This window comes from Mustela nivalis, assembly GCF_964662115.1.
Source record: "Mustela nivalis genome assembly, chromosome: 1".
NCBI lineage: Eukaryota > Metazoa > Chordata > Mammalia > Carnivora > Mustelidae > Mustela > Mustela nivalis.
This window is the reverse complement of record NC_139020.1, coordinates 148,655,799-148,675,761: the sequence shown is the minus strand read 5'-3', so window position 1 is coordinate 148,675,761 and position 19,963 is coordinate 148,655,799. Positions and strand designations below refer to the sequence as shown.

The 19,963-nt window shown below is 45.6% G+C and overlaps 1 long non-coding RNA gene across 2 annotated transcripts in view; it reads left to right on the top strand.

Moving 5' to 3' along the window:
• The first annotated feature begins 550 nt into the window (after nt 1–550).
• The window catches only part of LOC309862002, a 115,401-nt gene continuing 95,988 nt past the window's right edge, over nt 551–19,963 (top strand). The window contains exons 1-3 of one of the 2 annotated variants that reach the window (XR_014310274.1): nt 551–745; nt 5,075–5,134; nt 7,760–8,032. This is a non-coding gene — a long non-coding RNA (uncharacterized lncRNA). Of the gene's footprint in view, nt 746–5,074; nt 5,135–7,759; nt 8,033–19,963 lie in introns of those variants that run through there. The other variant, XR_014310273.1, reaches the window with a different exon arrangement.

Here is a 19,963-nt window from a genome sequence, read left to right as displayed (position 1 = left end):
ATGTGCCGGTGTGCAGAGAAAAACAAACCAAAACCAAAACCACGCTCCTAAAGAGCCCCTGGCATCTACGAAGTGGCGGTGGTCTACACGGAGTGACTGTGCCTGGAGATGTGGGGGGAGGGTACTAATGCCAAGGGCAAGGCAGGAGGACAGTGAAAGCCCGCAGTCCGCCAGGGAACACTTCCTATCCGGGTTCAGCGGCCGGGAGCACCCCGAGCTGTGGCTAAAGGGGCTGGTAGGCTCTCCCGCACCCTGCGAGCTTCCCCGCCTTCCTGTGTCCCCCCGGCTTTTCCAGGAGGAAGATGGGGTGCCCAGCGGGGGTGGGGCACGCCGGGCCGCCAGGCCGGGTTGTCACGTGCCCCCCACCCCCGCCACTGCGGCGGGAGTTCCAATCAGAGCGCGCCAGGGGGCTCCTCCTGGGCAGGAACCACCCGGCTCGGCGGCGGAGGGTGGGCCGCCGTCACCTGACCGCCCGCCCCCGCCCCCCGCGAGTAAGGGGCGGTGGTAGCGTCTGCTCGGTTACAAATGGCCCCTCCCGCCCCGCTCGCCCGCTCGCTCGGGCTCGGCGCAGACCCGCCCGGGCGCACTCCTCCCGCCGGCTCCGGGCGTCCCGCCGCCCAGCCGGGAACTGGCCGGCGATCCCCGCCACCCTTAAGGGTGCTGCCGACACCCAGCGCGGAGGCTAGCCGATGGAGGTCTCTACGGGAGGCTAGACGGCGGTGGCGCGCGGCTCTCCTACTCGCAGGTGAGTGTGCAGTACGGGCGTGGGATGCTGCGGGGACAGTGCGTGGGGACTTGCGGGTCCTCGGATGCAGACGCGGATCCGTGCGATGCACAGGTTAAGTTTGCGAGAGATTCTGAGGATTCTCTCCATCTCGGCCTCCTTTTGCTGCTCCAGCGGGTTGGGGTCTCCCGCTAAAGCCTGGATTTGGGGGAAGGGCTTTGGGAAATTCTTGTCTTGAGATACTTGACAAAGGTTGAAAAGACACATCAGGTGGAGCGTGTAGCTGCAGCTGATGGGGGTTAGACAGGTGCACTGGAGTGTGCCTGCCTGGGTGTGTATGCGTGTGTGTGTGTGTCTGTGTCTGTGTGTGGTTCCTGGCTAGGAGGATGAGCCCGAGATAGGACGAAGTCACTGCGGTGGGTCATTCCATCCCCGGAAGCCACTTAGATCCTAGAGAGGGAAATTGCGCTGCTCTGAGGTGGTCACTGGGTAGATGACAGGGCAGCAAACCATTGACTCCCCCCACCCCACATCGGATTTTGGATATACCCCTATAATAGCAGGAGTGCAAGTGCTTATAAAGAGTGTGTGAGATTTTAAGGCATCCAGAAAATATTCCTTTTACATTTTAACTTGTTGGCAGAAATTAGTATTAAAAGTGCTGAATCATGCAAAAAGATGTGAAAAATAATGTACTTTTGGGGGGGTAAAGTTTTTCAAAGCTACTAACATCTGCATTTCTGAATGAATGCTTTAAATTTAAGGTGTAGGCACTGGGTATTTAAAAATCACATTTTGAGACTGTGCCCTTGGCTTTATGAATATCAGCTGCTTTTCTTTCTTTAGTGTGAGTTGTATCCATTCATTATCTCTTAACCACCCCCCCCCCCAAAAAAAAAGACTTCTTTTTTTTTTTTTTTTTTTTTTTTTTTTTTGGTGTGTCCATGATTGTGAAAGGAGTGGAGGAAACAGTCCTCCGAAATAGAAAACATCCTCCTTTGATGAGTGCAATGATGGCCAATTTGATTTGTCATATGCCACTGAAGGGAATGTCAAGCTGATAACATGCAGACTAGAGAAAAAAAAGAAACAGGAGTTGTCCATGGAGGGAGAAATAAGCCCTAATCCAATTGTGCTCATCAGTAAAAGAGCTGAAGGAGAGTGTTTGTTTCCACATTGGAGCCTGAGTCTTTGGTGGAGGTGGAAGGGTGCAGTTTTTGATGCAAGTTCTGAGGTCAGACACCAAGTAGCATAAAGATGATTTTTTAAAAAAAAAATTCAGTTTTAGTAAAATGGGTGTGTCCAAAGACAGCTCTTACTCTGGGCTGTACTGTCTGAACTGCTCAGTGGCCTGCTGACTCATAAGGGAACCAGAATGGCTTAGCAGGGTTGGATTTTACTTGTAGACTCTAAAAGAACTCTACCTGCAATCCTCCTTCCCCAAAACAATAATAAGAATAAAAGAAAGAATACTCTAGCAGAGACATCCATAAACAGAGAAGCTCATCTCCTCTTCCATTCTCTTCTTCAGGGAGGTTTTTCCCTTTTCCTTGACTTGTCACCTTCATTTCAATACCTGTCATCCATGCTTGCGCAAAGAACATTTGGTTTGACACAAAGATTTTATTCTAAATCTTAACATAAGAAATAGTGGCCCTCCTGAAGAGGATTATTTTGAAGGTATTTGTGGAGGATACTGAAAAATGGGAATATGAGAGATTAATTGAGTTTTCTTTGCAGCACAGACTCCCTTAACATTGCATGCAAGACTAGGGAGCCCCACCCTGTTTCTGAGCATCTGCATGAAAGGCCAGGAAAGGAATTCGAGAATTGCAGTGGTGCAGAGAGAGGCAGTCTTTAGGCTTGGGTATTCCGTTTACTTAAATGATTTCTAAAATTGTGGAGGGTGGGTAGCCTTTAATCCATAGGTAGGTCTTGAAAAGCACAGTGTTATTTCTGTTTCACTTGGAAGCTTCTTAAATATCCATTTAACTTTCAGAGGTTGATTTTGATAGAAAAGCGGTATGAAGTCGGAGCTGCTTCCAAATTTTAAGATACCAGGGCTAAAAGACTTGATTGGAAGGACAAATAACGAAGCATCTAGTAAAGCCAAAAAGAGTTATTTTTGCTCTGGTATTTTTAATACAATTTATTTATGAAAGTAAGTTTTTTAGAAAGAGGGGGCTCATTTTCAGGCAGTAAACCTGCTTGCAGAATAGACAAACACCTGGCTTCTCAGAACAGAGATGCATAATTGGAGTGAGAAACAGGTGAATGAGCTTACCTTCTACTGCTTGGTCCCTCAGTCAGAACCCAGTCATGTCACTTCAGATTAGCAGGCAAAGCATTTCTGCAACAAGGCAAGAAGATTTCAAATCCTATTTCAAATCTATGGGAAAGAAAACGTTTTGAGTTTCTCTGAAGAAAGAGGCGATCTTTGTAAATTCACAAATCATTATGATCATAGTCAGGCTTACCCGCATTGTCTACTGCAGACAGCGGGTCTGACCATGATGAAGAGAGATACCAAGACTTTTTTCTTTCCTTTTTTTTCTTTTTTTTTTTAATAAAACAAATCCAAAGGATGCCTTCTTGATGTTGCCATTCATTTTTTAAGACAAATAAATTATTTAAAGAAGAAAAAATTATTCTTTTCCTCTGATGACTAGAGTGAATTAATGCGCTACTCTAAAAAACAGTGACCAGTTAGCTGTATCTTAACAGTTATTCCTGACTGAAGTGAGACTCCAGGTGAGTATTCTATATTCTGTTGAGAATCAATCTAGGTTCAAAGCTACTAAAACCACCTTCTGCTTCTTTTCCTTCTTTCTTACGCTATCTTTCCTCTCTTTAAAATCCACAAACCACAGCTACAAATCCTAGCACCTAGAAGGCTTTGAGATTTCCCTTGGAACAGATGATCAGATAAACTGCCTATGATTGTGGGTCATTCTGAAATCAAAACAGATCTCAGCTTCAGCCTCAAGAATCAAATTGGTAGGATGTCTCCAGAGCCTTGCTCAGACACCAGTAACCTGGCAGCCTGGTTTCACAGAGGGTCTTTTCCTAAGATTTGCAGTGGTTCTTTTGTGGAAGTTAGCTCTGCCCACTTGCATAGTTAATTGCATTGTGAGAAGGTTCCAGAACAGTACTTCCTTGAGTTCTGACAGTAAATACGTACACAGCGTTGTATGAGGACCATTCCAGAACACACACCTTCTGTAAAGTGAATGTGCTGGCTGAATAAACACTTGGGCTACGTTAGCCTGCCGACAAGTCTCATTTTTAACCATAGGACATGGTGTTTCATCTGAGCTTTTTCAGGACCCTAGAGAGCCTTGCAGGATGGAGAGGAGTATCTGATGTCTGACTTCTCTTTGAGCTGGCCTCCAGGAATTTACCTTTGTCCATTTGAGGATGTCAGGTTACATGTACCTTGCAAGGAGATTGAAGAAAAGTCATGTTGCTAATCTACTTATTCTAGTGAGCTGTAAGATTAGTAATATCAGTGCATTTATGTATTTAAAAATTAATTCTATATTTTGGGGTGTGTGAGTATTAGGTTGGGTTGAGTGTTGGTAAGATGCCTTTAAAAAACCATTTGCGGGATGGAGGTGGGGGGTGTGGCGCCTAGGTGACTTAGTTGGTTAAGCATCTGACTTCCGCTCAGAATATAATCTTGGGGTCCCAGGATGGAGCCTGTGTCAGGCTCACTGCTCAGTGGGTGTCTGCTTCTTCGTCTTCTTCCTCTCCCTCTAAGATCTCTTTCACTCTCTGTCTCTCTCAAATAAATAAAAATCTTTTTTAAAAAATAAAATTAAAATAAAAAATCATTTGGAAATTGCTGCTGCTTAAAAATCATGTGATATTACGTACTTGCACATATATCTTTGCAAAATCAAGAATACACTTTGGTGTGCATGCTTTGCCACCTGTGCCTGCAATCTACACTAAGTAGAATTGCTCTTTAGGATTATTTGGTTAATTATTTTGAGTAGACTTGGGGTAATGGAGAGGGTTTTTATTTCTTTTCTGGTGGATGTTGGGTTCTGATCCTTCTGTGTGTGGGTATCTTTGTGCTTACAGCCCTCAAGAAGAGGCAGAGAACAAACACGATAGTTCATATTATAAGTAAAGTATGTTTTTTTGCAATGTGTTTTCTTTTAGGTTGCCGACTTAAAAGTACTCATGTTCTAGGTTTTAGAACTAAAAATAACATGAGGAATAGCTTTTGTCCCAATGTAGCTCAGGTTGCATCTCTTTTGGTCAACACCTGTAAATCATCTTTACTACTTATGGAATTTGGAAACAATTCGGTCTGCTATTGATCTAAATATTTTCATCTTACAGGTCTTCCTTTGATAACAGTGGATGGTGACTCTGCTCTTCTGCCCAAGAGTGGTTCAAAATGTAAGTTCAACTAACCAAATAATGTAATATCGATAATTTTGGAGCTCCATGCAGAACAGTTTGTCTTATTTTTGTTCCTGCTACCTAAGACTGCAGCCTCATAAGTAAGCAACCACCTCCTTGGGTTGAGGGAGGGAGTGCCTAACTTAGACCAACGTTTGTTCACCACACAGCAAGGTAAACTTATACAATTGCCATCACAGTCATGGGGCGGCATTCTTCCTACCCTCCCTGCCTCATTGTTTTTCTGATAATAGAATATGAATCTTTGCTGTCTGAGTGATGCTTGAATGGACCCTTCCCCAGATGTCACATCTTCCTGGGTGGCCCTGCCTCTTCTAATCCTCTTCCAGCTCAAGTGGACAGATTCCAATATGGAGACACATCTAGCCTCAGGACCAGAGTTCTTTTGTGCCAGATGAAACCCTATGGCTTTTATCAAGCTCCGTTTCCTACCATGTACCTTAACCCAAATGTGACCTTAGCTCAGCTGCTATGCTCATACTAGAGCGACCTGGTACACTTTGTTTATAAAACAGCAAGAGTCAAAATCTCTAGGAAGCCATTGCTGTTTCCCACAAAGATGTAGATGGTGCAGAATTTTGCAGATTTCCCAGGGTTAGTCCACCTTCTCCCCTTTGCAGTTAGCAAGTACTTCCAAGTACTGCTCTTTACGAAGGAAGCTGTATGTTCTCGGAAAGGGACTCAGTGCTGGTTTAGATCCGTCCCTGCTTCTTTAGAGACCTGAATTTAAGATATTTTTGCAAAATTCTTAGGCATTTCCTCAGTGATCAGGCTCTACAAAGGCGGATTTTTATTAGGAAAATCGTCTGCCCTACCTTCTCTTCCCCTTGCTTTTCTGCCTCCAGTCTCTGTACCTTTGCCCAGAACATGGATTTCCATGTAAGTCCTTTCACTAAATATCTCTCCATTTTGTTTCACTGCAGAGTTGATTGCTAGAGCTGCTAATAGACTTTCAGCACAAATAGTATATTGATCACTTGAAATCTTGTTTGAGCTTGACTGAATATACATAATGGGGTGTCAATCGGGGAAAAAAATCTCATAATAAATGGCAGGCGACTTATATTCATGAGAAAAAATGTCTTGGGCAGCACACAAAATATCATGTTTACTGTAGCATGACAGACTGATTGCGCCGCTCTCCATCACATTCATCGGGTAGATTTTTAATAGCAGAGGCAAGGTTAGAATACCAAGATCTTGGAAGATTTCTTTCTTTGTTTATATGGGGAAGCATTTTTTGCACACTCTAAGAGTATAAACATCTTCTAGATCCACAGCCAAAAGAAAGATCTTTTCTACCTGAGGAATTCAGACATTGCAAACAAATCTGTTTAAGTTGGTGTATATTTAAAATCAGCAACTGATTTATGCAGTCCATATTTTTTAAGTTTTTACCATGTGTGTATCAGTGCATATACTCACTGTATGCAAATATCTTTTTCAATGTGTATATGGGAGAGCACAGTATATTTAGAGAAAGCCTGCTTTACATAAATTATTTTTAAGAACAACCAAGCAGAAAAGTACCCATGCGTTAGAAAGCTAAATCTTTTTCTTTTAAAATTTCCCAGTGAATGATAAGTAAAGGAATCTCAGTTTTAATAAGTTTTATGTGCTATTTGTTAAAATCCATTTTCCTGATAGAGCGGTGATGATGGTATGTATTTCTGGGGAAGTGATATTTTTTGGTTACTTTCTGTAGTTGGCATAGAGCTGACTCCCGGATGGTCAGTTGTCTGCTTAGAATCTGGCCACAGAGGGAACATGCAGTATTGTAGCTATAATCCTGTTTTATCCCAGGACAGTGGGATACATTATACTCTTCCAGCCCACTGGGTGGGGTGCAACCTAGCTTCCTTCAGGAATTCTTTGTCTCCTATAAATGAATGAAGCCAGTGGGCTCTTTGCTAATCAAGTTTTAATTGTTGATTTTTTTTTTAATGGCAAAAATCAAATCACACTCTAGACAAATGACTCTCCTAGTTCCTGGGCAGTATTCAAGAATTTTAAAAGTGTGCTGCAGCAGAGTTTTCACTTGTTAAATCTCAGGTCATATCTGATAACCAGAAGAACCTATGACTTACATAGAGAACGGGTGAAAACAGGACAGTGAAGCTATCAAGTATAAAGGACTTGACATCAGGCGGATCATTTCTACTCTTCTTCTGTAGGGTTTCAAGAACTTTTGCTTTATCTCATCTACTTCATTAAAGTGCTTTTGATTGATTTTTTTCAGATATCCAATTAGCAGTAAGAGAATGCAAATGTTCCTAAAAAAATGGGATTGTATGAGCCCTAGACAGCTACAGAGGCTTAACAGTATATGATTAGAGGAAAGCTACGAATTTTAGTAATATCTTTTATAAGTAAAATCTTTTATATATATATTCCCTTATGTATGTATACAGCTTTGTAACAATTAGAAACTATTTGCCATACGTGGTTTTTTTGTTGTTGTTGCACAAAGAGAGGCAGTCAAATTTGATAGTGTAAGGTTGGGGAATTATGCGTTGAGATTTTAGCAAAAGTGAGGCTATATGAGAACTTGAAACTTGGGAATTAACTATTTGCATAAATTTCATTACTTTTAACCTACAGAGAAATGTATGTCTGCAAATGTCAAAACTGGGACTTACTGGATGTCACCAAATTAAATCCTGGGGAAAAGAAAATTGGAAAGAAGATATTTCCTGGAGAAATTTGAATCTGAAAACTACATTTACAGGCTTTGCTGTTGTCTTAAGTTTTGGACAGTTTTTACTAATTTCTTTTAATTAAATGGAGGGAGAAAAATGAATAGGACCTAAGGTAGAAGTTAAATGAACTATATTCTGATTGAAAAATATTAAAGGTTATATGTTGCTAATATAATACCCAGTTTAGTTAAAAATAAACCCATCTTTAATAGATTGCATTCTAACCAGGCCTTAATATCCTATGGTGAGAATATTTAAAGGCAGAACAAATGTAAGCACTTATAGATATCTTCAGTCAATTTAAAAATAACTTCAATACATTCACCTGGTCCTTGGTAAAGCTTTTGAATGGTTTTAAAAGAATCTTTATTCATGATAAATTTCAAAAACAGGGTCACAGTTGCAGCTGTTTTGCAGAAATGGACATTATCATTTCTGAGGTTTGATTTTTATATGTTAAATGGAGATCTGAAAGTAGCTAAAATGCCTGTATTTTTTCCCTATAACTGCTGTATTTTCAGAAACCAGACTCCGAGCTCTTTTCGCTTAGATGCAGCATAAGGTTACATTCGTTCAATAGAAGAGCAGCAGTGGGACTACTTTTTCTTCCAGCAATTATTTCAATAATAGCCAAGTTGATTGGAGGGATTGAGGGTAATGTGCTTTTTAAAAATTGGTGGGGTTTTTTCCACTTTAATAAAAACACATTTAGGCAAAATAAGGAAAAATTACAATGTACTAATTCAATTATCAGTGAAGTAGTGGCATATACTATACTAAATGGATCTAGCTTCACATTTAATAAAAAGTTTACTTTCAGGCACAATTGCTCATGCCAACAGAATATCAACAGGCAGTTTGCTTAGGGCATGTACTCTCCAAGCTTTATATAAGTTAGTTTCACTAAGAGAAACCCTGTGACACAGAGGAAACCTTTATTAAACCCCCATTAGCCTCTTAAGAATCCATATTCCCCATGTAAGAGGGGATTAGCTGGGGACCACAGTCAGCTGATGACTACTTAGACTTATTGCTTTATTAATAATATATGTACATTTTATAAATATATAACATACCCGTAAGCATACTGTTATACTTATTAATAGTTAAATGCTTATGCCCCACTTCCAGGGAGCCTAAACCATTCCAGTTGAATTCAAAACCCGAATACTAAGAAATAGGCATAACCAAATGTCCTATAACATTAAAAAAAAAATAGGCATGACTGTTTTTCCGCAGCTTAGTTTTTATTTGAGATACGTGCTGTGACAAAAGTTATTTTCTTTTTATAAGCAGACCCCACCATGGTTATGTAGAAATTTGGTGAAAAAGTAATATGTGGTAGAATTTTTGGTTTGTTTTGGCTTTGGGGTGTGTGTGTGTGTGTGTGTGTGTGGATGTGGATGTGCTGGGGATAGGGGCTTTAAGTTTCATTTAAAAAAAATTTAAAAATCAAGTGAAACCAGTTAGTCCTACTTTCAAGTTAAATTTCTTCATCTTGCTATGGCCTTGGCCCCCTGATGACCGTGTGCTTCGGTGAACATGCAAACCCATTATCTGATGGGCTTGATTTTTTTTCCTTGGCCAAGCAGAGGGGTACCCCATCTATGAATTCTGTGCCTAAGTCAAGAATTTGGAAACCCAGTGTCCTACCCAGTGCTATCCTGCAACAAGGTGGCCATACCCTCTTCAGAATCCTCATTTTGTGGCTGTGTTTTTCACAGACCTCTGCAAACATCTCTGTCTTCCTGAGAGTCCTTCAAGATAATTTTTCTCCCTTAAACATTCAAGTAAAAGCTCAGCATTCAAGACAAGATTTTAAGATACAAAACCTATTGTAAACCCACATTGTTGGCTTCTTCTATCCCTGAAAGTAATTTGGGGGAGCATGAATTTTCCTCCCAAAGTTTTAACTCAGGCCTTCCTGAACACCTTTTGGGGATGTGGTCTTAGCTAGGTTATTTGTGGAACTGAGAGTCCACTCACAGCAGGCAGACAGACAGACACTTTTAAACTGACAGATAAAAACTAAAACAGCACAAGGTGAACATGTATAGAGATGATAGCTTCTGCCATTTCTTTGGAGATGCTAGTAAATGTAGGAAAACTGGCCAAATTCCAGGTTTTCTTCCTCTTCTTCTTTTTCCCCCCTTGTGTGTTAGTCTAGGGATGCTGCTGGTGGTGGCCACGATGACTAAAATGATCTGACTTTTTCTAGATCTAAACATGGGACTGACCAGCTTCCTTAGAAAGCCTATTTCTTGAGCAGCATCTCTGATGATGGAAATGCTCAGTATCGGCTCCACCCAGTCAAGAACCACTAGCCACATGTGGCAGCCAAGCACTCGAAATGTGGCCAGTGTGAATGAAAAGCATAATTTCTGAAATATTACTTCCTTTATATACAAATGAAAGTTTAAAAAGCCACATGGAGAGCTAGTGACTACGTGCCTGGTGGCATTTGCTCAGAGAATTTGGGAAACGGGTGAGGCTTGCCCTTTGTGGACGACATGAGCTAAAGGCAGCACGTGCTGCAGAAACTAGAGGCCAGCCGGCACCGATGATGGTGCTCTCTACACAGGGAGCCCTGCACAGCCACCTTGCAAATCATAGTGGCTCCCTTTGCCCTCTTCTTTGTATATTTTTAAATAGAACCGAATGCTTTCAATCAGGACACAGTGCGTGATATTGTCACTGCTTTTTTTTTTTTTTAATTTTATTGTGGTAAAAACACTTAGAATGAGGTCTACCCTCTTAAACAGATTTTGAAGTATATAATACAGTGTTGTTATCTAAAGGCAGATCTCTAGAATGTATTCATCTTGCATAACTGAAATTTTATACCCGTTGATTAACAACTCTCCGTTCCCCCTCCTCCAGCTCCTGGCAACCACCATTCTATTCTTTGCTTCCATGAGTTTGACTATTGTTGCTCTGAGACTCAGTTCCCAACTAGGCAGTTGGTCTCCGTTACCCCTGAACCTACCCAGGTTCTGGCTCATTTGTTTGGCTTTGAGTATCCATGTGAGGTGCTCTCAGAGACTTTGGAAGAAGAGCGTTAGGGACAAAAGTGTGGATTTGCCCTTCCAGAAGGTCCTCTTTGTGGTCACTCTACCCTGTTGCACGTGGGTAGGGCTTCACCATCTAATTTCCATGTGGGCTCCTGCATCTGAAAGAATTTTCCTCAAGTGTGCTTAAAAAGGAAGCAAAGACCCCTTCAGTCAAGGCAGGACCTATTGAGAAGTTAAGACACAGGCATAGGCCTCTTGCTAAAACCAGCTAAAGTTTCCCCTGTAAATGTAGAGGGTCTTTTGAATGCATTGACCTTGACATTCTCAGAATCTGTTCCGGGATGTAAGAGTCACTGGGCCAGTGGACTTACTCCTAGTGTAGCTTGAGGTCTTTGGCTCCCACCATCCTAAGATGTTATAAATAGACATGTAGGGAAGATAGAAAGGTAAAGGATGCTTTGCAGTTGTGACCATCCCCTTTGTGTCTGCCCATGGTGACCCCATTCCCCCAGTACCCAGAGGAAGCTTGTATGAGGAGGGACAGACAGCATGGTGGGTGCAGGTGAGTAGGGTGGCGCCGTCCTCAGGAACCTCATAGCCTGGACTTCTCCATCTCCCCCTTGGCCCAAGATCCTTCACACTGGCCCTGCCTCACAATCACCTAGGAGATTCTTTACAAAAAACATAGAATTAGAACATTCCTTTCAGTTTTCTCAATTTTGTCTTCAAGGTTAGGGGGTTTTCAAAACCTGTTGATGCCAGGCTGCGGCCCAGATTGTATCAGAATCTCTGGGGTGGGGACTTGGACACGGATAATTTTTCAGGTCTCCCAGGGGCTTCTGCCACAGTCAGCATCTGGCACATCTGTAGGAGTTTCTTCTGGGATGCCGCTCCCCCTACCCCCCAGCTTGTTGGGTACCTGCTGTGAGTCAGGCTCGTCTATGCTAGTGTCCTTGGCCTCATCCTCTTTGCTGCCTCCTGGCAGTTTCCTTGCTTCTGCCCTGCCCACTGAGTAGATGAGCCCTAGGCCTGTGTCCAGCAGTGACCACTGCAGACACAGTTTTCGAGCTCCCTCTGGGCATGTCCTCAGGCACAGGTGAAGGTGTGTGCCCTTCCCACACCACTCCCCAGGAATTTGGAATCATGTTCAGACCTCAGCAGCCCCTCCTGCCATGGTCCAGTGTGGTCTCCATGCCCTGTCACTTCTGCTGCTGCCATGGTCCCTGCAATGCCCAGTCTCTCTAGCCACTGATGCCCACCTCATTCAGGCCTGTGCCATCTCATGCCCAGCGGACTGTAAATGCTCCATGCTGGTCTCTGGCTTCTTGGATTGCTCCTCTCTCCAGTCGTCCTTCTAGGCTTGTGGAGGGGCTTCCTCGGAGGACAGGACCAGTCACCTCTCCATCACCTGCCCAACCCTGCCTTCACTGCCCCCTGCCCCCCCTGGGGCTGTAGGCAGGGCTCCCTCACCCTGCAGGCCCTGCATGATCTCTGCTCTTCTGTCTCCCACTCTGTGTTTGCTGATCTAATTTCCTCAAGGCATGCTTCACAGGGTGCCTGCATGCTTCTTCTCTTGATACCTGTTGGCAAACCCCTCATTCCTAAGGCCCCCCATCTAGTCCTTGGCTCTCTTTCCTCATTTGTCCTGGCTCATACTTGAGCACCCACAGGGCCTGCTTCCACCCCCTACCTCCATCCTGCAGGTAGGAGCCAAAGTCCGTTCCTCCCCACCCTTCAGCCCCCATGACTTTGCAAGGGCTTTAATCTGTATCACACACCCCTAGAGGTGCCTAGGACTTAATTTTTTAGTGCTTTTGACTGGATTCTCTTGGCAGTGACCCGGGCTCTTTTCCCCTGAGTGTGGATGTGCTGGGTGTTCATCTTGGGCCTCCCAGCCTTCAGCTTCTGCTCTTACTGCTTCTCCCCAACATGCATGCATACATCCGTGCACATGTATGCATACATGCATGTGAGTGCACACACATACACACATGCACACATGTACTGTTTTCTCCCTGGTGAACTCTGTTCCTTCCTGCTGCTACCTTGTCCTTCCTGCCCTCCCCAGTCAAGCCGCTCACTCATACGTGCCTTCTCAGAGCAGCCTCCCAGCACTTGGGTGGTACTTTGGGAAATTCCTCCACCTCCTTCTTTGAAAGTATGAGAATTTTCAAGGCATAGCTGGCGAGTATTTGTAGTGTGTGTGTAGGGTGGGGGAAGGATGCCACTAACCCTTCTGCTGTTGCCCTCTTGCTGTGTCCCCCAGTCTCCAGCTTAGCTGACCTGCCAGGACAAGTTGTGAAGGGCAGTTCTGCAAGCACAGCCTCTCCATTTTGTGTGGGTCCTGGTTGTACCAAATAAGCCCCCTGCTGGGACTGCTGCTTTGTGGGTAGCCTCAAAGGGCTGAACCTTCCTCTCCAGGAGATCCCTCAGGATGTGGGGACAGCCAGGCCCTGTTGTTGAAGGATGCAGGCTCTGCTCCCCATTCACATAGGGCGGAGGACTGGGAGCACACAAGGTGAGGGAGAACCGAGAGAGGGAGCTAATCCAGGGTGCAGAGGGCCTCACCCATGGGGGGGGGGCATTGGGAGGGGGGTTGGAGAAGCTTCCAGAACTCAGTCTTAGTGGAGGAGGAAGAAGGCGTGAGTCTGAGGGACCCTCTGTGGACATGTGCAGAGGTGGGGGTGCTGAGGGAGCAGGCTTACTGGAGGAACTGCAAGCATTGGGGGCATTCTGATGTGGTGTAGGAGAGGAGGTAGGAGAGGCAGAGGCAAGGTCCTACCTTGCTTGCACAGTCTCTGGGTTCTGTTCTCAGGGCAGCAAGAGTGGCTCATTGCTGGGGCATTGCTGATCCCCAAGAGGGCTATCACTGTCTGCTTTTCTCATTCCACCCCTCTCTGGGAGTTCTCCCATCTCAGTGCTGCCACAGTGATGCTGGGCTGGTTGAGTGGGGCATGGTCCCCCTTGGCTGTGTCATCGCCCCATGCCCAAGCCATGCTGCCCAGCACGTGGAGAGCTTTTGCTATAGTGCCCATAGTCAGGTGGAGGGCTGATGTGGGCACTTTCTAACCCTGCTGTAGATAGTGGCTGACATACCAATAGCCTCATGTAGGAAAGAACTAATCCCCAAAGGGAAATGGCTGCAAAGTCCCAGGGTACTGTGGCCCTGAAGATGACTGTAACATTCCAAACTTGTCCCTCAGCTAAGAGGCCCTCTGGCAACTTCTGGGGAAAAGCATGGTCAGCCTCATTTGCCCTACTCAGGTGTCCCTGCCATGGTCCCATCCGGTGCCAGGAGCATGCCAGGCTGTGGACTGGGGCACACCGCCCCTGATGCCCCATCCTTCTACCACCCCCATGGTCTCTGGGGCCTGAAATGCAGATAGCTCTGGGAAATCTCCCTGTGAGCTCCGCCCACCAGCATGGCTGGCACCTTCTCCACTCTGCTGTTAACCTCTGGCTGACAATTAAGCCACTGAGAAAGGACAATTCACAACAAGCCTACACAGAAAAATCCTTTTATGCACAAGAATGGCCCAATCCTCCAGATTAGCATCATTTATATCTCTATTTATAGGAGTTACCGTACTTGAGAATGGTCAAATGGCATTGCTTTAAGAAGGTGGCTGGGTCATTCATTTGAAAGCACACTGAGAGGGTTCATTGTCCCCAGTCAGGACTGTGGGCCCGGGCCAACAGCTGAGGTTTGATCAGAGTTTGCTGAGTGGGAGGCAGAACGCATGCCGACACAGAGGCAGGGTCATGCTGGCTAAGCCTTTGTCATGGAGTCTGTGGGCTGGGGGAGGTGGGGATGCTGCCTCAGGGATGCAGGCCTGTGACAGGTGTGGCCCAGTAGAGAGCCCCCTGCAGAGTGACACAACAGCTCATGTGGGCAGCTCTTGTTCTTTTGGACTCCCACCCACTGAGAGAAGCTTGGGTTCATCCGTGATTTCAAGTTGCAGTATTGGGAACCAATCTCATGTGGGAAGGACGATGGTTATTTCTAACGTTTTCTGGTTGTCGGCACAAATGCTCCATTAAGTAGCAAGGACATCCCGCAGACACCTTCTGACCTTCTTTCACAGATAGGTTGGCCCAAAGGAGTTGTCTTGACAGAGGCTGAGAGCAGGTGTGGAGATAGTCTAATGTCAAGATCCAGAGGGCTTGCAAAAGGCTTCCCTGGTCCCATCACCATCTGTCCCATTCCTCCAGTCAGTCTGGCTCTTCTTAGTCTCCCAACACCTGCTCTGCCCCAAGGGCCAGGGGTGGTCGGGATCACACACCACAGTTGGCTCAAGCTCTGAGGGCATTATTTGAATTGGGAATATCCAGGTATGTGTTCTCCCTCCCTCAGGGCTGGACAGAAATTAGCCACCTGGGCCCTGAGCAGCATGACCTAGGGCCCAGAGAAAATTATCTCCTCACCTCCATGACTTATAACTATCACTTTAAGTGTCTCCTCAACACTTGATGTGGGTATTTTCATAAGCACCTGTGTAGTAGGTACCATGATCACCGATTTGCAAATGAAGACAGTGGCTTGGAGAGGCAAGCCAAGGTCACACAGCCAGAAGAGGTGGAGGCTAGCCATGTTGTTGTCCTTCCTCTCCAAGGCACCTCAGGCCAGGTTTCTAGACCAGCTCACCACCTACCCCAGGTGTTTGAATCATGAGCTGCGTAAGATGAAAAGGAAGGAACACATCAGAAGCTCAGATGTGTTCCAGGCACCTCGTTTCCCAGCCTCTTCCCAGCTGGGCCTCAAGGCCTCTGTAATCCATCCATGTGGCTCCCCAGGGCCCACTTTCCCTCACCTCCATGCATATCAGTGAGTCATTTCCTCCAGTTTCTTCCCTTAGACTTTTATTCCTATTAGAAGAAAAGGTGTTCTTCACAGTGATTTATGTCTGCCTCTGCAGATCATTGGTTGAAGTATTCCAAAGAGTTTCAGAACTTTTTTTTTGTTTGAATATTAGATTTCTGTCTCCGCAAAGTGTACAGCCATATGCTATCAATTCTGGACATCGGCTTCAGTGGAGCACCACTCTGAATTTTTTTTTTTAATCCCAGATACTAGTTAAATGTTCTGTCTCATGGCAACCTAAACCTTAGTTGGAGAGATGTTGAGAGAGGGAGGAGTGGGTTCATGCTCAGTGGTACCTGTCATCCCCAATCCCCGTGTATCGATGTTAGCAGGAGGAGAAACAAGGCAGATGCAACTGGCTTCAGGGCAGAGGGAGAAGGCAGCAGGATGAGAAACCATCAACACAGGGCTGGGTGCCCAAGTTTATGAGAGTGACAGAGCACAGGCACACCCTGGGTTTACATCCTGGGTGTACCACTTGCTTGCTGCTGTGTGCCTTTGAGCAAGTTCCTTAACCTCTCTGTGCATCAGCTTCTAAATATGTATAATAATGGTACTCCCTCAAAGGGTGGTTATCTAGACTGAGGAGTGTGTGCATGTGAGCACCCGGGAAAAGTTTCTTGCACTCAGTAGTGCTCTTTGTGAGCAATGGGAAGAGACACTGTGCAGAATTATGGCTGTGGATATTGCCACCCAATGAAACCCAGTACTAACTCTGATTTTATATGGGCAGAATGGTTGGCAGCTCTAGGGAGGCACCCACTTAAAATCAGAAGAGGCCCTGTCAGCCACATTACAGAATTCGGGGAGATTGTGTAATTTACTGTTTGTTTAATTTATTTAGACTGCGCTGAGTTCCACACAGGGTCTGAACTGTCTTCCATTTGCTTTCTCTCCACGTGCTGTTGCTTCTTGGTGTTTGGGATTAGGCCTAGAATTGGCCCAAATCCTGCCCCAGCCCCAGTTGTGTTGCCATCTGGGCACCTCCAGGAACCATCTACCCCGTCTCCAGAGTCCCTACCCAAGCAAAGGCCCCCACCTCCCTCTTTGAGCCCACACCCGGGCCTCTAGCAGAACCAGCTGCATCTGCTCTGTCTCCAGCCTCTGCTCCCTGTCCCTGGCCATACAGCATCCAGAGTGGCCCTTAGAAACACAAATATAATCACATTATTCTTCGCATTGCCCTCTCCCGGCCATGGGCTGTTGCTCCTTCTGTGTTTCGTAACACTGCCGTTTCACGTTGTATTTGGGGGTGGAGGGCCTGCTTTGTTCCCTTGGCCCCCATTAACTGGAAAGGGCCCCAAGGGCAGGATTGTGTCTGTCTTTCTCCCCTCTGTACTCTTGCTCTCCTCTACCCCAGCACCGACCCTGGCCTCACCGTCATTGCTTGGGGGCAGACAGAAAGCGAGAAGTCTGAGAGCATCTAAAGACTGGGAGCCCGCCTGCTGAGAAGCCAGGAGGACCCATTGGAGGTGGCTGGGCTGGTGCAGGTGCAGGGAAAAGGAAACCCCTGTACCCTACACTCCTGCCATCTCTGCCTCTCAGAGCCGGGTGGGGCTTCCTGGGCTAGGTAGTGCTCATGGGGAGGAGGGGTGGTGAGAGGATGGGTTGTCTCACCTGGTGGCAACCAGGGACTAGCTCCTGATGGATGCAATACTGGGTGGGTGAGAGAGGACTGGGAAAGAATTATTGAGTACTTTGGGTGCCATCTTTCTCACACACCATCTCCATTCACCTCTACCAAAACTTTGTGAGGTTACTGATAAGGAAATGGAGGCTCAGAGAAGCTACATGCCATCCTCTCCTCCTCACTCCTGGTCCATGAACCAAGCCTGAGCTAAACAAAGCTACTACAAGTCAGGAAGGGCTCAAACCCCACCTGCCATCATATGATCAAATCACTTGATCCCCAGGTCACAGCCAACATGAGATCTCACAGTGAGGAATGTTCAGATATGATGATTGTCTGTAAAGGGAGGCAGATGGTTTTTACCTAAAGAATCTGGGACCTGTCTGGATCTGTCCAGGAAAGGGTTGCTTAGTTCTGGCAGCATGTAAGTGGCATAGCTCCTCATCTGGAGCTCTGCAGGTCTGACAAGAAGGTCCGGTGTTGTCAGTCTCCCGATGGAGCACTGACGCATCAGGAAGACAAATAGCAGTGGAAGTGGGTGGAAAAGCAGGGTCAAGTCTCCCCCTCCCAGTATGACCCTGCCTGTGTGTGTATCAGCAGCTGAGCGAGTAGTGATGAGAGCTTAACAGATACCAATGAATGGGTAAAGTAGGTTTTGGTAACCAAGCCATAACAGAAAGATTGGGTGATGGTGGTAGAAGCACCAGGCAAAGGAGAAAGACTGAAGAACTCCAAGAATGACAGTTAGTGGTGGTTCTTGACCTTTTCCTTGGCAGAGGACACCTCCCATCTCAGTGCTTGCTCATGAGCACGCCCCCCTTCTAGGTGCTGGAATTGGCCAGACAGACTCAAGCTCCATGCTCTCCACACAGATGGGATCCTGGGGGTAGATGGCATTGCACAGAGTCCCCTTCATCTGCTCTTAGGTAAAAGAGTCTTGGACTGCAGCACCCCTCCTGTTGATGATGCTGGCCCAAGCAAGGAATGGTGGTGGCTTTTCAGGTGAGGACAGGTAGGGATTAGATTTCAAAGATGCTGGGGAATCACAAGAGGCCCTACAAAGGACCCAAACTTGCCTTCCAAAAGGAACCACAAGACAGTCCCATCCCCATATTAGCTGAACATTCGGAGGTCCAGATTCCTGAAGGAGAACACCCTGAAATCAGTAGACCCAATCCTGGACTGGGACATTAACTTGCCATGTCACCTCATTCCTTTCTCTCTGTCTCTTCCACAAAAGGGGAGCACTTGTTGCATCTGTAGGATGGCAGATATCAGGTTCAGATAAAGGCAAACTGCATTTGGCTCTACCATACTGTCCTTTCAAACCCTGATCCTTTAATGGCTTTAGCCACCCTGACCCTGCAACTTTACAAGGTGGTGTTGGTTTTTATAATTACTAGCTTGTGATTCCTTATGAGTAATTCACAAAGCCTTTGTGGTCCAATTGGACCACCTCCATGAAAAGAGGAGGATTGCACACAGCCAATAATAGTTATTGCCAAGGCCAGGAAAGGACACAAGGGAACCTAAATCAGGAGGAAAGCACGGGCCATTGGCAGTAAGAGGAGCTGTCCTCAGCGCTCCACACTTCTTCAGGGATGCCCCTGGTGATGTGTAGTCTCAAGCTTGCCCCCATGCAGTCAACTGCCCTGGCTTTTGATCCTGATATAACTTAGCCATAAAGCAAGTCAACTGGCTCTTCTCTGGGTTGGGCTGATCCTACCTTAGCCCATTTGTTTTAGGGTTAGTGCTCTAAGAACTTGAAAACTGGCACTGTTAGGTAAAAAACGAAGAGGGGAACTGAGGCTCAGGGACCATTACCAGGCCCCAAGAAGGAAAATGGAACGTGTCTTGCAATCAGGTGAACAAAGCAGTGATCTGGATCTGAGTAGAGCATAATGCAGTTGAGACAAAAAGCTCAAAATATTTAAACAGCTGTAAATCCTATGAACAATGGAAATGTCCTCAATATCCTAAGAGGTTTTTCTTTGTTTTTTAAGAATGCTATTCACGGGACACCTGGGTGGCTCAGTTGGTTGGACAACTGCCTTCAGCTCAGGTCATGATCTCGGAGTCCCGGGATCGAGTCCCACATCGGGCTCCCAGCTCCACGGGGAGTCTGCTTCTCTCTCTGCCCTTCTCCTCACTCATGCTCTCTCTCCCTGTCTCTCTCTCAAATAAATAAATAAAATCTTAAAAAAAAAAAAACCCGCTATTCACTACATTAAACATTTTTCTATAGAAGATAAAAAATTCCAAATTGAACATTGTGGTCTATAGTCTGTGATGGCTATGAGAATAGTGAGTTTATTTCCCCCTTAGAATTGGGGGGAAATTACTTGACATTCCAGTTGAAATTTTTTTCAATACCAGAGAAGAAATTGTTTATAATCAATATGTGTTCTCCAAATGAAAAATAATTTAATGTAAATTACTTTTTTTTTCTTCTAAAATAATTTGTTAACCTGAGGCATGGTGAGGTGTCTTTCTTTCCTCCTGTTTTAAATGGCCTCAAAGGACAGTTGGGCAGTGTGGTTTCATACTGGAAAGGGGTGACCCCATTGTCTCTGCTTGTTAAATTTATACCCTGTTCAAAACTCT